At 36.5% G+C, this 5,891-nt stretch overlaps 1 pseudogene; it reads left to right on the top strand.

The window, feature by feature from the left end:
* The first annotated feature begins 2,199 nt into the window (after nucleotides 1-2,199).
* Nucleotides 2,200-4,976, top strand: LOC128283952 (protein argonaute 4A-like; annotated as a pseudogene).
* Nucleotides 4,977-5,891: the final 915 nt, after the last annotated feature.

Genomic DNA, 5,891 nt, shown 5'->3' with positions numbered 1-5,891 from the left:
CATTCATGTGTACATTAAATTATTGGATTTTATATTTTATGTAGATTCTATTTATCCATTTGCTATGCATGTCATCTATTTTTACTCATACATATTTTACACATTAATATTTACCATGTTTTTATATTATTTAATGTTTTATTTATGATATATTGTATATAATTAGTGCATTTATTATGTTTTCTTTTGGTATATTCCTATTTGCTTAGCATGATTATTTTTATTATTCTATTTTACCTCTATATAGTGATTGCATTTATATAAAGTGTTATAATACTTTATAATAAACGCTATTTGAATATCTATGTTTCATAATATAGAATTTTCACTCTAAAAGGTCATTTAAAACAATATTTAAAAGTTTTATAAAAATAAAAAGGCAATGCTTAGTATTTGAAAGCTTCGAGAAAAGTAGTGCCCTAACTTATTGGGTTGCAACTTTTCTCGTTGAGTTCGAATAGTCAAGTACCCTTCTAAGTTTTTTAAGATTTTCAAAATACGAGCAACTGTCTTGAAATTTCAAAGCGTTGTGTCCTAACTTATTGGATGTGGCGATTTGTCATTTCGAGATAGGGATTTCCAAAAGGTTAACTTAGTGTCAATGTTTTGATACTAGTGAACCCAAATTTTCAAAATCAAAGTATTTTAAAGAGGATTATATCTTAAAATTTTTTAAATTTTCGACATTAAAGACATTTGATAATCAATTAGGTACCAATTTTTGGGCGTTACGAGGGTGCTAATCCTTCCTCGTACGTAACTGACTCCCGAACCCATTCTTTTATTTCGTGGACCAAAACTAATGATTTTAAAACAAAATGTTTTAAAGGTGATCCAATCACACCTAAAAAGATTGGTGGCGACTCCCGTTTTCGTTTTTTAAAATCGATTCCCATTTTCCAAAACTCGATTTGAAAATGGTTTCGACAGCTTGGCGACTCCACTGGGGACTAATAAGAGAGTCAAGCCGTGTAATTGATTATCTTTTGTCTTAATGTCGAAAATTAAAATCTTCTTTGCATTACATGTGTTTGTGTTATTGCATGTGTTGCTATATTCTAATACGCATTACATTTGCATGACCGTTGTGGTCACACCCTTAAGTGGGAGTGAGAAGCTACGCCTTCGTGAGGTTTTCGCCTCCGTGCAGGATAGTGGATCACTTTCGAGATACGTCCGTACCTATGGTTTCGTGAGATTTTCATCTCCGTGTATCCATAGGGAAATGTGTCCCCCTAACTGAACTCGATTCAAATGAGCCTATAATGGGTGAGAATCGAGGAATCTGCTGGTTCAGGTACCTCAACTCTAGAACTAAACCACATATAGAAGGACCGTAAGAGCTCAACCTAGATAGAAATATACCGTAATTATTACCCTTGCAGTTTATCTTTGAGTTTATCGTTATCATGTGATACTAACTATCTCTTTTCTTTTGTTGCATATCATTTCGCATTTAAAAGGTATCGATTTTCGGTCAGTTTCTAAGTTAGAGAGTTTTATTATGGAGAATGGACTTCTTGATAGAGTGGAAGACAACGCTAACGTCCATATATGGTCAGAGCAAACTCAGTTAGTAAAGGAAAATAGTCTAGCCATGGGATATGTGTCGAGTCTGTCGACTACATTCAGTATCACACAGGATAATCAGCATGAGTTAAAGGAAATATGGGATCAATGGGGTAGTGAAGCCAGCGGTTGTTCTACAACAACCATGGGGACTTGCGAGACTTGCTTGACTTGGGAATAGACGAGAATTGGTTTCGGCCATCACTTAGTATTGGAATCTTGTATCTGCTTGCTTTACGTTTGGAAAAGCCTATATGGTACCCGTGGTGGAGGAATATTCAATTTTGTGTCGTTGTCCTATGACTCAAGTTGATAAAGTTTACTCAAGGGCTAACTGTATTCCAACTTCTGTGAGGAAGTTAATGAATGTCATAGGAAGAGGGAGTGAGCTAAAATGGAAAGAGCAGGAGGGAAAATGGGCAGTTTTGGAATTCCTACCTCTTCCGCCACTAGTGCGTCTTAATGTTGTTTCCAATCAAATCAGAATTGGATACGAAGAAGATTGTTCGACACTCTATGGCAAGGCGTCTTTGCAGGCAAAAGGTAATGTACTCACCAATCATTTTAAGGTGAACAAGAAGAGTATTGATGGACATTTCCACCATTACAACATTTCTCTTTCATAGGAAGATGGTCGATGGTAAGAGTGTTGGAAGAAAAGTGATTGACAGAATGCATGGACCTACAAAGGTGAGTTGGATGGAAAGAATTGTGCCTATGATGGTAAAAGGCTTATTTATTATAGGACCAAACAACAAGCATGAGTTTACTATGTTGCATTTATCAGAGATAATGGAAATGCAAGCCCTAATTATCTGTCAAAATGGACGCAAAAGAATGAGATTAAAGAAGTCCATATCATTTAAAAGACCTTTAAAGTAGAGATTAACTATACTGAGAAGATACCCATCTAAGCATTTCAAAATGCTTTGCGTGGACAGGAATCTGAAAGATCTCAAGAAACCCTAAAAGTGTTGGATATCATTTTAAGGTAGCATGTTAAGCAGGAATGCCCACTTGTTTGCCAGTCTTTCTTTCAAGATAATCAAAACAACTTCACAGACATTGGAAGAGGTGTCCATAGATGTAGGGATTATCTTATGGGTAAAGCCATAGCTCAAATTCGGGATGGTAGTAGATCATTTACGGACCATGAAGGTACAAGCTGATACATTGAGCACAGTCAGATCATTGTCAAGAGTTAGCTTTGTTGAGTTAAAACTTTGGGCCATGGGATGAAGGCGTATTTGTAATCCATTCATATGTAAAGATATTCTTTTTCTAAATAAAATTTTCTAAATGAAATTAAGTCGAGATCGATACCTTTTGCATTCATGCATTTGTATTACATCACATCATATTATATGCATTTAAATTATAAAAAGACCATAATTAGTTAAAGTTATTAAAAAAGAAAGAAAAGAGAGAGAGAGAGAGAGGGTCACGGCTAAGTGAAAAAGAGACGTTCCCTTACATATCCCTCGACTTTTGTGTCAAGAGGATAGCTTACCCGAGAAAGGGTGTTTGGAAATGAAAATAATCCCATCAATGTCATACATGAGGAAGGGACTGAACAAAGAAACCTTGAGGGCATTCGCCTTCTGAACCAGGAAGTTCTTTAAACAATTGACTGCAGAAGAACTTCCCTGTAATCTTTAGGAATTTTATGGAGTAATATTCAAAACACTCTTGTTGCTCTAAAGCCTAGGAGTAATGAGATTTCTTTTGAGAAGTGGGCTCATGTTCAGACATTTTTATTTTCAATAAAACATACTTTTATTATTTATTCGAGTAAATATTCTTTCATTCTGATTCTTTTGACCTTTGACATTCTTTATAAATTTTCATTTCATGTAAATAGTCATTTTTGAATTCATTTATTCCTTTTATATTCTTTTGTGTGCCTATCATAGATCCCTAGATATCAATGACACGGGCAACGATACTCCAGATTCAAAGTTCCTTTTGAGTGTGATATGTGTTTAGAGGAATCTCAGTACTTTGAAGGTGACAGACATTGTGACTTGTTTTTGAATTTGTTGAAAATGGTTTTTACCCCATGAAGTGGTGGTAAGAAATATAGCTTTAGAAGAAGGAAAGATTGCGAAATTGGAATTAGCTGAGGAGACAAAACAAGACATTGTTGAGACTATTATGGGAATTCAAAAATATGGTCCAAAGATGCATGCAGGAGGATTTGCAATTGCCAGGATAAACATGAGGTTTTGGGGCACTGTTGATCCACCATGGAAAGGGATCGCATCAGTTGTACAATGAATGCCAAATTTAAAGGAGTAAAGACTTATGAGGCATGTATGTTATGGGCCCGAGCTCATCAAAAGTTTCAAGCTGACAATGACTCATCTTTGTAAATGTCAACTACTCCATTAAGAGGGGGAGATAGCTTTATATGCCAATATTACAAATTCAAAAGTCATCTATTTCAAAAAAAAAAAGATTATATATAACTGCACAATGCCAAAAGTTTGCAGTCTTTTCAAAGATAATGCGCCATACCACAGTACAACAAAGGTTGTCAAAAGAAAAGAAAAAGAAAAAAAAAACAAATTACAAAAGATGACCGAGACTGGTAAAAATTGGCATAAGAAACTACCGTCTACTCTCTATGCTTACGCTGGGGCAAACACCTTCAATTCCAGTTGTTTCAAAGGTTCCAACCATCATCCTTGGAATGGGTGCATTGTTTGGCTTTCCTGAGCAGTCTGATGTGCCGTCAATAGCTACGATGGTTAGCTCCAGGCAGTGGCCATTGATTTTCAGCTATGGGGCATCAGGCCGTACACAGTCTCTGAAGCTTAAAATGATAGATTCTTTCTTCAAAACTAGTTTCTGACAAAGTTGATGACGGTATCATGAAGGAAGCTCTCTTAGACTTCTATACAAGTTCAGAGAAGAAGAAACCTGATCAAATAATTATTTTCAGGGAGAGGGTTAGCGAGTCTCAATTCAATCAAGTTTTGATCAAGTTATTGAAGCTTGCAAGTTCCTTGGCGAGAAGTGGAACCCTAAAGATTGTGGTTATTATTGTACGAAAAACCATCATACCAAGTTTTTTTTTTTTCAGCAGGGATCTCCTGACAATGTGCTACATGGTACTGTTATTGACAACAAAGTATGCCATCCAAAGAACAATGATTTTTACCTTGGTACCCATGCTGGAATGATTGGAATCACGAGGTAGACCTACTATCATGTTCTCTTAGACCAGGCTGGGTTTTCGGCTGATGATCTGCAAGAGTTTGTTCATCCTCTATCCTACATGTATCAAAGGAGCACTACATCCATATTTGTTGTGCCTCCTATTTGCTACTCTCATTTGGCAGCTTCACTGTTGGGGGCAATTTATGAAGATTAGGGATACTTCAGAAACATCATCGAGTCATGGTGGGATGTATGCTCCAGGAGTAATCTCTGTACCTCAGCTTTCCAGGTTGAAGGATAAAGTCAGCAATTTCATTCTTGTTTGCTGAGAATCATTGAACCGTCTTTTTGTAGGGTTTAACAAACAACAGCCAGGATGGCTGCTAGGGTAATCCCTTTCTCATGGGTTTATGAATCAAGATTTTTCCTCCAAGCTTTGATGGAGTCAAGAATTGAATACCTCTAGTAAACTTAACTTGAAAGTATTCATCCTAAGCAAATGTACCAAGAATGGATGACACAGACTTATGACAAAGAAGGTTCGTCCAAAAGAATCTCATAAAGGAAACCTTGCAAAAGGATGCCGAATTGGGAAGGGCCATATGTTACGAAGAGGGCTTTCTCTAGAGGTGCATTGATTTTAACAAGAAATGGATAGGAAGAATTTATCTGATCCAGTGAATTCGGACTCAGTCAAAGATTACTTTGTCTGAAGGAGAAGGGAAGCCAAGGTAAAAACCCGCAAAGGGCACTTTGGGACTTCTATTTCAAAAAAGAAAAGAAAAGAAAAGAAAAATAGAAAAAAAATAAAGAGAAAAAAAAATAGAGAGGCCAAGGTGAAAACCCGCAAAGGGCGCCTTGAGACCAAAGGGGTTTTGAGTTGAAAACCCGAAAGGGCAGCTCAAATTTGGAAAGTCATGCAGTGACCTTGCTATACCGGATTTGACGAGAAGTGAAGTATGTTACATATCGAGGCATCAACGAATTACTTTGGATCTTTTAAACACATGTTGAACTCAAGAAAGTCTTCATGGAGCTGGTGTATAGACGCTCAAGCGGCGATATCTGGGGCATCTGATTTTTTGTCCTGTTTACTATCTTTGGATTCTCTTTCTTCTCAAAGATAGATTCCTAGATTAACCTCATTTGTCTTTTTGATA

This window comes from Gossypium arboreum, chromosome 11 (genome assembly GCF_025698485.1).
Source record: "Gossypium arboreum isolate Shixiya-1 chromosome 11, ASM2569848v2, whole genome shotgun sequence".
Lineage (NCBI taxonomy): Eukaryota > Viridiplantae > Streptophyta > Magnoliopsida > Malvales > Malvaceae > Gossypium > Gossypium arboreum.
The sequence above is the reverse complement of the archived record's forward strand: the minus strand, read 5'-3'. Positions and strand labels throughout refer to the sequence as shown.